Source organism: Sarcophilus harrisii, chromosome 3 (genome assembly GCF_902635505.1).
Source record: "Sarcophilus harrisii chromosome 3, mSarHar1.11, whole genome shotgun sequence".
NCBI classification, from domain to species: Eukaryota; Metazoa; Chordata; class Mammalia; order Dasyuromorphia; family Dasyuridae; genus Sarcophilus; species Sarcophilus harrisii.
This window is the reverse complement of record NC_045428.1, coordinates 37,906,709-37,919,792: the sequence shown is the minus strand read 5'-3', so window position 1 is coordinate 37,919,792 and position 13,084 is coordinate 37,906,709.

Below are 13,084 nucleotides of genomic sequence, written 5' to 3'. Positions count from 1 at the left end.
GCCAATCTCTTTAATTTCTTTTTCTTCTCTTATTGCCAAAGCTAACATTTCTAATACAATATTGAATAGTAATGGTGATCGTGGGCAGCCTTGTTTCACTCCTGATCTTACTGGGAATGGTTCTAGTTTGTCCCTGTTACATATGATGTTTGCTGATGGTTTTAAATAGATGCTATTGATCATTTTAAGGAAAAATTCACTTATTCCCATACTCTCTAGTGTTTTTAATATGAATGGGTATTAATTTTTTATCAAATGCTGTTTCTGTACCTATTGAGATAATCATATGGTTTTTGTTAGTTCAGTTATTGATATAGTTGATTAAACTGGTAGTTTTCCTAAAATTGAACCAGACCTGCAGTCTTAGTATAAATCCTACTTGGTCATAGTGTATTCTCCTGGGGATAACTGGAATTTATTTATAATAGTTGAAGGATAGGATGAAAATTATCCCTGAAATTTTTGTTGTTCATTCTTTGTTTCCAAAGAGAACTGATGATATTATGGGGTGATGTCTTGACTTGTTCATGATTGAATTTAAGTGAGGCAGAGTTGTGCAAAGTTGTCATCTTCAATCTCTTTTGGTGAATCATCAAAGTCTAGTAGCAAGACAAAAGTCATGGCTAGCTTTGGCCCAGAATGCAATAAATAACCCTGATATCGTCAATCTCTGACTAACCAAGCTCTAAGCACTCTGTTTAAACAATTGTTCTGCAAACTGCTCTGCAGTACTTATTCATTCAACATGCATTTAAAATGAAAAGAACAGAAGAAAGTTTAGAAAAAAGTACAGAGACGAGAAGAAGAGTTTTAGAAAGTCATGTAGTTTATAATAAAAAAAAGGGAAGTAGTATAAAACAACTGATTCATAGTTGGATATGAAACCTTCTTTTGTGAGTTTCTGAGTGTATAGATGGGCTTTTTTTGGTATTTATTTCTTCCTCCCACCCTAATAGATGCACTATTTAAACTACCAATTACATACAAGGCACTGGTAAATAAAAGTGCATAGCTCCAGATCATTAGAAGCATACAGTCTAGCACTATAAGTATTTGCTAAGCATATTAATAGTATAACCAAGATTGGAGGGAGCAGGCTTAATTTGTTTAAGAATAAACTCTTTATAGAACTATAGAATATCAATTATACAAAAATGGTACAACTAATTGAAAGTAGACATTTTTAGGGCAGCTAAGTGGTGCAGTGGATAGAGCCCCAGCCCTGAAGTCAGAAGGACCTGAGTTCAATTTCTGGTCTCAGACACTTAATACTTCCTAGCTGTGTGACTATGGGCAAGTCACTTAACCCCAATTGCTTCAGAAAAAAAAGTAAATGTTTTCTTTCATTAATTCAGCCTCGGCTGAATTAAAGACCTTTAGGGGTATTTTTGCTGTGCTTTGCAGTGTTTATCAGTATTTCATTGTAGTTAAATTCATTCTAAGACCAAAATTTACTTTCTTTTCCTTCAACTTTCCTGATTAGGGAACAAGAGAAAAAAAAAACACTTCTAACAAATTTGTATGGTAATGCAAAACAAAGTCCCAATTTGCCCATGTCAAAACAAAATCTCATTCCAGTATTCAGTTAAAATTATATATATATATATATATATCAATATATATATATATACTGATACATATAAATACACAATGTAAATATTTTATAATTATGAATTTTTAATAATTCCTACATTCCTTCCCCATTGTAAAGATGATTGTGTGTGCATGTGTGTGTGTGTGTGTGTGTGTGTTCAGTGGGTAGATTCAAAAGTGTGCCTAATCTATATACCTAATTTGTTCCACTGATCCACTATTCTATTTTTTAGTCAATATCAGATTGTTTTTATGATTACTACTTTATAATACAGATTGAAATCTGGAACTGTGAGTCTGCCTTCCTTCATGTTTTATTTTTTTATTGATTCCCTTGATAGTCTTGACCTTTTGTTCTTCTAGATGAATTTAATTACTATTTTTTAGGTCTATAAAATAATTCTTTTCTAATTCAACTGGTATATAAATGAATAAGTAAATTTACTTAGGTAAATATTGTCATTTTTAAGGCTCAGCTTACACTAATATTTCTCCATTTTTTTTTTTTTTGTTCATTCATGTCCAACTCTTTGTGACCCCCTTTGGATTTTTGTTTTTGTTTTTCTTTTGGTAAAGATACTGGAGTACTTTCCCATTTTCTTCTCCAGTTCATTTTATAGATGAGGAAAATGACCAAACAAGGTTACAGAACTTGCCCAGGGTAAAGTAGCTAGTATGTCTTTGGCTGGATTTGAACTCATAAAGGCTAGTATTCCTGTTTCCAAGTCTAGTGCTCTATCTACTTGCCAATTGTTTAGATCCATCTTTTTGTGTAATCCTTGAGTTTATCTTGATAAGTAAATACCCAAATATTTCATACCCTACAACTTTGTTGAAGTTATTAATTGTTTTAACTAGTTTTTTTTTAGTCTTTTTAAAATTTATTTATTTTTTTAAATAGTTTTTTTTTTTTTAATTTACAAGTTATATGTATGGGTAATTTTACAGCATTGACAATTGCCAAACCTTTTGTTCCAATTTTTACCCTCCTTCCCCTTTCCCTTCCCCTAGATGGCAGGATGACCATTAACTAGTTTTTTAATTGATTATCTAGAGTTTCCTAAATATACCATCATACCATCTGTAAAGAGTGATAGTTATAGTTCCTCATTGCCTGTTTTTTTCCTGAAATACCTTTTATTGTCTTATTGGTATAGCTAGCACTTCCAGTACAATGTTGAATAATAGGAGTGATAAAGGATATCCTTGCTTCACCCCTAATGATTTGGGGAAGACTTCTTGTAGATCCCCAACACAAATTGTGCTAACTCTTATTCCTATTCTTTCTAGTGTTGTTTGTTGGAAAACATTTTTCCATTTTTCATTACGATATAGTCAATTATGCTAACAGTTTTCCTAATATTGAATCAGCCTTGCAATCCTAGTATAAATCCTATTTGGTCAAAGTGATCTCTGTAATTTATCACTGGAATCTTTTTACTAGTATTTTATTTAAAATTTTTACATTAATATACATTAGGGAAAATTAGGTCTATAGCAGGACTTCTTAATTTTTTCCACTTGTGGCACCTTTTTGCCTGAAAAAATTTTTATGCAACTCCAGAAATATAAGTATATAAAATAGGTATACATATAAAACATTTACTGATAATAAATCATAAATTTGTGATCCCCATGTTCAGTTGTTAAATCCCACATAGGGTCTTAAACCACAGTTTAAGAAGCTGGGGTCTATAGTTTTCTTTCTCTGTTTTTGTACTCCCTGGTTTAGTGACAAAACCATATTTCTGTCACAAAAAGAATTTTACATAATTCCTTCTTTACCTATTTTTTTCAAATAGCTTATATAATAATGGCATTAATTGTTCCTTAAGTATTTGGTAGAATTATTTTTTAAATCCATCTGACTTTGGGGATTTTTTCTAAAATAAAGTTATTTAGGTATTCTGTGTCTTCTTCTCTTACCCTGGGAGTGTCTATTTCTATAAATATTTGTTAATTTCAGTTAGATTTTCAGTTTTACTTGCATATAATTTGGCAAAAAAAATCTACTAATTATTCCTTTAATTTAATTTTCATTGGGGTTGAATTCACACTTTTTTTATTTTTGATATTAGTAATTTGGGTTTTTTTCTTTTTTAAATCAAATTCCTCTTGTTCAGTCATTTTAATCATGTCTGCCTTTTTGTGGTCCCATGTTTAATAAAGATGCTGGAATGGTTTGACATATCCTTTTCTAGATCGTTTGACAGATAAGGAAACTGACATTAACAGGGTTGAATGACTTACCCAGAGGCACATAGCTAGTAAATGTCTGAGCTAAATCTGAACTCAGGTGTTCCCAACTCCAGAACTGGTTCTCTATCCACTGTGCCAGTTAGCTTCCCATTAAATCAAATTAACACATAGTTTATCTATTTTATTGATTTCTCTCCTTCTCCCCATCTTCTATTTTAATTTATTAGTTCAATTTTATTCCCCCTCCATCGATTTTTTTTCAGAATTTTCATTTTGACATTTAATTGGACATTTTTAATTTGTTTTTTCCTAGTTTTTTTTTTTTTTAGTTCCATGTCCAATTCATTAATCTGCTCTTTTTCTCTTTTTATTGATGTACACATTTAGGATATATATTTTCCCTTAAGTTAATACTTTTGTTGAAAATCACAAATTTTCATGTATATTGTCTTCTTGTCATTCTCCTTAATGAAATTATTGATTGTATCTATGATTTATTCTTTGATCCACTAATTCTTTAGAACTAGATTACTTAGTTTCCAATTAATTTTCAATCTATGCCTCTGAGGTCTTTTAAGTATGGTTTTTGTTGCATCTCAGTTTGAAAAGGATGAATTAATTTTTTTTCTACATTTTGTGATGAAGTTTTTATGCCTTAATAAATTGTCAGTTTGGGGGAAGATCCATGTACAGCCAAGAAAAAGGTATACTCCTTTCTACTCCCATTCAGTTTTCTCCAGTGGTCTATCATATCTAATTTGTCTAAGAGTCTATTGATCTCTTTGACTCCTTTCTTATTATTTTATGGTAAGATTTAACTAGCTCTGTTAAGAGAAAGTTGAGGTCTCCCATCAGGAGTTTACTGTTTATTTCCTTCTGTAATTCATTTAACTTTTCTTTTCAGAATTTGATGCTGAGAAATTTGATACATACATGTTTATTATTGATATTACTTTCCTGTCTATGGTTCCTTTTAGGAAAACACAGTTTTCAGGGTTTATCCTTTTTAATTAGCTCTAGTTTTACTTTACTCAAATCATGATTGCTATCTCTGCTGGAACAGATTCTGCTTCAGCCTCTTATTTTAACTCTGTGTATGTGTCTCTGTGTTACAAGGTTGTTTCTTATAAATAACATTAGATTCTAGCTTCTAATCCATTCTACTATTTGCTTCTGTTTTATGGGTAAGTTCATCCCATTCATTCACAGTTATGATTACCAACTGCATTTCACACATAAATCTTCTGTTTATTCTTTTTTCTCTCTTAGTATTTTATTCTTTTTTCTCTCTTTTCTCCTTTTTTCCCTGTTGAATAAGATATATTTTTATTATCAGTTTTGCTGGGTAGGTTATTCTTGGTTGTAATCCCAACTCTTTTGACTTCTAAAATGTATCCCAAGCCCTCTGCTCCTTTAACATGTTGCTGCTAAATCTTGCATGATCCTGACTGTGATTCAATGGTATTTAAATCATTTCTTCATGGCTGTTTGAAGTATTTTTCTTTGCTCTTTGATCTAGATTATGGCTATAATATTCCTCAGAATTTTCATTTCAGGATTCTTTCAGGTGGTAATTGTAGATTCTTTCAATTTCCATTTTTCAGTCCTATCCTAGGATATTGAGGCAGTTTTCCTTGATAATTTCTTGAAATATGATGCCTGGGCTCTTTGGCCACAGCTCTTAAGGAGTCTAATAGTTCTTAAATTATCTTTCCTTTATCTATTTTGCAGATCAGGATTTTTCTTGTGAAATATTTTGCATGTTTCCTATTTTTTATTCTTTTGAATTTGTTTTGATGTTTCATGGAGTCTTTAGCTTCCACCTACTTAATTCTAATTTTTAAATAACTATTTTCCTTAGTAAACTTTTGCAATTATTTTTCTGTTTTTAAAGTATTATCTTCTTCAGTATTTGTTCCATCTCTTCTACCAAGCTGCTAATTGCCTGTTCATAATTTCCTTTCTTTGCTTTCATATCTTTATCTTATTTTCTCTAGCACTCTTATTTGATTTTGAAAATAACTTTTTAGTACTTGTAGGAATTTTTGTTGGGCTTGTGTCCAGTTTTTTAAAGGCTATGCTTATAGCTATTTTGATTTCATTGTCTTCTGAGTTTGTCTTTATCTTCCCTGTCATCATAGTGACTTTTATGGTCTGGTTCTTATTTCACTGTTGATTTTCTTCTTTTTGATTTTGGACTTTATGTTAAAGTTATGCCCTTTTTGTAGTGTGGTGGGTACAAAGGAGTTCTTTTTCAAGTTTCAGGTATTTGTTCCACTACTGTTTTCAGAGTTAGTTCTGGGCAGTACTTCCAAGGCAATATGATCTGTTGAGAGGTGTAGTCATGGCTGTCTTGGTCTGTATTCTGGTTTTCAAGCAGGAAGCACCCCTGATCCCTTGGGATCAAAACCAATACTACTCTTAAGGTCCCTGATCCTTTGGGATAAAAAACAATAGAGCTTCTACTTTCTCCTGAACGAAAATGCTTTTTTTCTGCCCATGAACTATGACCCAGAAGTGGGTATAGATGATGGAGTTGCTGATCAGTGCCTGGGTCAGCATCCAGTGCTAGCATAGGGGTCCCCTGCAATTTTTTCTGACCATTTGCTAAGTTCCCTTGCTCTCTCTGGCTTGAGAGCTCCCAAAGTTGCTCCTGCTTCTGTAGCCACTAACTGGTCCCACCACTGATGTTTCAGCCACATGGGCTTTAGGCCAGCTTCCCACATCTGTATCACAGATCTCTCCTTCTGTCCTCTTAATTTATCTTGGGTTGGAAGACATCTTCTTGACTCTATCACTCCAGACTTTGATTTACATTATTTATTATTATTTACATTATTACATTATTTAAAGTTGTTTGGAGAGAGAGAGTTTAGCTGAATACTTTCTTTACTCTTTGTCTCTGGAAGTGAAGCTAATTTACTATTTTTCATGAGCAATAATTTACACAGTGAGACAGCTAGCTGGTATACTGGAAAAGTGCTGGGCCTAGAGTCAAGAAGACTTCAGTTCAAATCCAGCTTCAGGCACTTAGTAGCTGTGTGACCCTGGCAAATCACTTAATCCTGTTTGCCTCAGTTTCCTCACCTGAAAAATGACAGGGGAGAAAATAGAAAATAACTCAAGTTTCTTTGCAAAGAAAACCCCAAATGGAGCATGAAGAATCAGACAGATTGGAAAAACTGAACTTAAAGTAAGTCACTTTGCAAAATTTAAAACATCCTACGAGTTGAGTTTATGTTGCAGAAGGGAATCAGGCCTACTGGATTGAAAACTGGTCCCAGGGTGAGGAACACCAAAGCTTGTGTTCTGTCTTTAACATATCTTGATTGTGAGATTTTGAGGGAGTCTCTCAAATGCTCAGGCAACTCTAGAAGCCTGTGAGCTGCAGAAAAAGTAGCCATCTGCATGGGTAGAAGGATTTTTCTCATTGGGAAATTCCTTATTAATGAAATTATAAGACCAATCTCTATACATTTAATTATCATCTTTATAAATTTGGAATGGCAAATTTTGGGATAGAGAAGGGTTTGGCCAGTCTGTTCTTGGAACATTTTCTTAATGTGTAAGTTAATGCAATGATAATTTGGGTAACCAGCAACAATTCCTTCCACCCACCCTCCTACTCCCATCTCTGCACTCCCCCTCTCCCAGTCTCAAAACTATGCTCACATGACCAATCCTTATTTATCTTTTTTGTTATTGTTGTGATAAACATGCTTCAAAAAAAGCAACATAGATTATGCAGCTCTACTTTGGAGAGATGAAAATTATTTTTGGGAGCAGACTTATTGCCCCAACCAGGGCTGTATTCCACTGGGAGCCAATTATTTTTCAGATCATGTGCTCTTCCTTTACTATCATTAATCCACTACTGGTTTCAGGACACTTCACTTTTGAGGTTACAATGATATTTTCTGCACTGTAGCATCCCACCACTTCCATTTTTATCCCATTCAGAATAGAAATCCATGTCTTCTTTAAGCCCTGTGCATGATGAGAATGAGATTTGGAATATAATTAAACTAGACTGCACATTTTTATAAGCTGAGATTTTCAAATGGAGATGTTAATTTTGACATTTTTATGTGACTGTTAATGATCCCTCTCCCTCCCCTCTCTGAAGGTCAAGGAGTCCTATTTGGCCGTAGGCCAGCTCCTGAGGGTAGTAGGAAGGGGGGAATCCTGGGCTCTTTCATTTGATTCCTGTCAAGAAGATATTTCTATCAGGCATATGAGTAAGGACTGAACTTAAAAGTTAAGGGACACTTCAAGGATGTTATAGGAAGTTGTTCCTTTAAGCCCCGACTGTCTCATTCTAAAAAAGACCCTATGTATATTAGGAAAGAGAAGGAAGACACTGCTAATTCTTTCAACATAAATGAGACTTGGTTCAACTAAAATGCCTTTTTTTTTAAAGAATTTCAGCAAGTTGAAAATAACAGATTGCTCTTGTTTTTGTCTTTTAATGACAATGTTTAGTAGAGTGTCTGATGTGTATTATAAAGCACTTAACCGATAAACATTTACTAAGCACCAATAGTATACCAGGAACCTGTGGTTATGAAGAAAGAAGGGGTAAAGTACTTGACCTCCAGCCTAATGGGAAAGACAACAGGAGAACTATATATGAACAAGATGAATTAGAAATAATCAGCAGAATTTTTGTTTTCCTTCTCAGGTTTTTTTTTAAACCTTCTTTCTAGATCTGATTTCTTTTGTGCAGCAAGAGAACTGTATAAATATGTATACATATATTGTATTTAACATATACTTTAACATATTTAACATGTTTTGGACTATCATCCATCTAGGAGAAGGGGTGGGGGGGAAGGAGGGGAAAAGTGGGAACAGAAGGTTTTGCAAACGTCAATGTTGAAAAGTCACCCATGCATATGTTTTGTAAATAAAAAACTATAATAATAATAATAATAATAATCAGCAGAGGTGAGGTACTAGTACTAAGGGGGACTAAGAAAAGCTTCCAAGAGAAGATGGAAATTTAGCTGGAACTTAAAGGAAACCAGGAAACAAAGCTAAAGGGGGAGAATATTCCAGATATGGAGGAGAGGTGAGGGGAAAGGGAATTAGCTTATATAGTAGCTATTATGTGCCAAATTCTGTGCTAAGCAGTTTACAAATATTATTTCATTTTATCCCCACAATAATCATGAGGTATGGATAATATTATTTCCTCCATTTTACAGCTGAGAAAACCCAGGCAAACAGAGACTGTGATTTGCCTGGGGTAACACAACTAGCAAGTATTTGAGGCTAGATTTGAACTCACATTTTTCTAACTCCAGATCCAGTTATCTACTGTACCACCAGTTATCTTAGAACCCCAGAAAAAATACCCAGAGTAAATTCTTGTTAATTTACAGAAATCCCAACTTCATCCAGAATTCAGATTTATAAGCCAGCTATAGAGAAGAAGGAGGATTCTGGACTTGGAATTAGAAAGGCTAAGTTTACACCTTGTCTCAGACATTTACTAGCTATGTGAGTCTAAATAAATCCCTTAACCTCTCTCAGCCTCAGTTTCCTCATCTATAAATTGGGGAGAATAATAGCAACTCTCTCATAGAAGATCAAATGAGATAACATGCCAAATGCTTTGGTAACCTTAAATATTTAGTATTATTGGATATATGATTCTCTTCCAAAAATGACTGTGTTGAAGATAATATTTGAAATGGTGTAAACTACTCTGGTTTGCTAGCAAGGAGGTACTAGAACAGAAAAAAGGTATACAAAGAGACCCATTCTTGTATTTTCCCATCAGTATAAGTTTTTCAAAAGACAAATAAAGTTTTTCAAAAAAGAAGCAACATCCTGATAGTATTAAATCTTTTAGAGAAAACAGAAGACTTTGGATGGAAGATATAGTTGGGTGTTTATATGTATGCTAGTAACTGGAGATAGGGAGAGAAATGAAAAATTTGTACAGTGAAAAGTTGGCTTGGATTTCTGGACTATGGTTTAAGATCCAGTGATAATAGGCTTTGAGCCAGACATATAATACATTTAATGAGGGCTAGAAAGAAGACTAGATCTGCCAAGAGTCTTGTTAATCTGATCAGAAGAGTTGGAAATTGATAACAGGAGTGAGAAAACATCTTTTTCTTCAGCTCATTTTATAAATGAGGAAACTGAGGCAAAGAGAGGTAAGTGACTGTGACTTACTCAGGATCAAACAATAATAAATATCCTAGGTCATTTTGAACGCGAGTCTTCCTAACTCCAGACCTGATGCTCTATCCACCATACCACATAGATAAGCATCTTAAGTCAGATACTTTAGAAGGTGACAGGTATGATACAGAAGGGAGAAAGACATATCCAAAGCCCTGGAATAATTGAGTCTAGAGAAAGATGGTAAATGAAAGAAAAAATCTTGATGTTTCAGAGGAGATGATGACTGGATGGAGGAGAAGAAATAATAATCCACCTATACATCAATGAATAACAACATGGGAGTGAGTGATGAGCCAAGATCATTAGAGACCTCAGTGCAAGGAGGTAAATGTCACTTCACAGGTAGACTTGAGAAGGGAAGTTAGGAATCATAGTTCAAATAGAGTGGTAGAAGAGTATAACTTTTTTTTATTAAAGCTTTTTATTTTCAAAACATATGGACAGATAATTTTTCAACATTGACCCTTGCATAGCCTTGTATTCCAAATTTTCCCTCCTTCCCTTCACCCCCTTCCCTAGATGGCAAGTAATCCAATATATGTTAAACATGTTAAAATATATGTTAAATCCAATATATGTAAACATATTTATAGAATTAGTTTGCTGCATAAGAAAAATCAGATTAAAAAGGAAAGAAAATGAGTAAGAAAACAAAATGCAAGTGAACAACAAGAAAAAGAATGAGAGTATTATGTTGTGATCCACACTGTTCCCACAGTCTTCTCTCTACGTGTAGATGGCTCTTTTCATCACAAGATCATTGGAATTGGCCTGAATCATGTCATTGTTGGAAAGAGTCACATTTATCAAATTGATCATTGGATGATCTTGTTGTTGCTGTGTATAATGATCTCCTGATTCTGCTCATTTCACTTAGCATCAGTTCATGTAAGTCTCCCAAAGCCTTTCTGAAATCACCCTGCTTATCATTTTTTATACAACAAGAATATTACATAACATTCATATACTATAACTTATTTCATTCTTTAACTGATGAGCATCCACTCAGTTTCTAGTGTCTTGCCACTACAAAAAGGGCTGCCACAAACATTTTTGCACATGTGGGACCCTTTCCCTCCTTTAAGATCCCTTTGGGATATAAGCCCAGTAGAAACACAGCTGGATCAAAAGGTGTGCATAATTTAATGACTTTTTGAGCATAATTCCAAATTGCTCTCCAGAATGGCTGGATCTGTTCACAGTTCCACCAACAATGTATTAGTCTCCCAGTTTTCCTACATTCCCTCCAACATTCATCGTTATCTTTTCCTGTCATCTTAGCCAATCTGAGAGGCGTGTAGTGTTATCTCAGAGTTGTCTTAATTTGCATTTCTCTGATCAACAATGATTTAGAGCACCTTCTCATATGACTAGAAATGGTTTTAACTTCTTCATCTGAAAATTAAAACTATGTCTTCTTTAAAAGGAGTATATTACATAAATTTTGTGGTCAAGAAGCCTTTTGACTTTTATGATGCTATTAAGTGGTGCAATGGATAAGGTACTTAGATTCAGAAGAAGAAAGACTTGAGTTCAAATTCTACCTCTCACACTCTAGCAGTGTGACCATGTCACTTAATCTTGCAAACTCAGTTTCCTCATTTGTAAAATGGGAACAACAAGAATACCTCTTTCAGTTATGAAAATCAAGTGAAATGGTATATGTATAGTTAACAAATATTTAATCAACAAACATTAATTTAATACCTGTGATGTGCTAGACACTGTACTAGACTTGCTGGAGATTAAAAAAAAAAAAAAAACCTTCCCTCTTAAGGACCTCACAATATAATAGGATTTTGCAAGACTTTGTATACTTAATAAAGGTACTATATAAATGCTACCTCTTATTATTATTATTACCTATATAGACCTATATAGACATTTGATCCACATAGATGGATCAAAACAGAGAAACTTGCTGGAGTATGTGACTAATTAGAGGGAGACCTTGTATCTGCAGGCGTGATATGTAATTGTGGGATAGGAGGCGAGAGCCTAGAAAATAGAAACTGTCCAGGAATGGTTGGGGTTAACTGTAGAAGTAGAAGAAGCATAAGACAGTGAGAGTATAGGGGGAGATTGCTAGCATCACCCTTATTTCCGTTTATATATTCTCTTGTTTCACATTATTCTCTTTAATACGTGGTATAGAACATACTACTCTAATTGGGCCTGATCCCTGAAAAATACAGTGGAACTATTCTGGGAATCCTCACTTGGTGTTCTGTATTTCTACTATTGTAGTCTATGCATCAGTGCATCAGCTTTCTTTCTCCCTAATTTTTTAGACCACTGGCTCATATTAGGCTCATATTAACCAAAAAGCTTAGGTCTTTCCCATCTTGTTCTTCTGCAAGTATATTTATAATCTAACTGAAAGCTTTATGTTTTCCCCACAATTTTATTTCATTTGGTTAGTTCACTCCATCATTATAGCTTCTCAAGGTACAGTATTCTTAATTCTGTTATCCAGCATATTAGCTCTCCCTTCCAATATTAAATCATCTAAATCAGATAAACATGCATAATGGTGTGGATAAAAATCAAGAGAGAACAGAGTAAGTTTTAGATCCAACTCTGCCATTAGCTGGCTGTATGCTTTGGGACAAATCAGGTTACTTCTCATTTTACTTCTACTTGTAAAATGTGAAATAAATATAAAATAAAATGTAATATAAGTAATCTGGAATGTCTCTTCCAATTTTAAAGTTATCTTGCTCTATATCCTCATTAAAACCTCAACAGAAAATGCTGTTGGAGAGGGTCAAGGACAGTACCCAGTTTGATTCTCATTGATATTCCCTGAGTATGATTATTTAATTTGCCCCCTCCCACAGGAAGGGTATACAGCAGAAGCTGGAAATCCAATATAAGGCATAATGAGGTGACCATAGCAATTTTGAAATCTAAGACATACAGAAAATGGCCTCCCTTCCTCCCTCCTTCCACTCCAGACCAAGTAGTAGGTTAGGCCTAAGACAAACAAGAACCTTACCTGGTGTATAGTCATGGTAAGGGCAGGGGCTGGAGGAAGGATCATTTGGTAGTATTGAAGAAGTACATGTGCTTTTGATACTCTCTAAATTTTAAT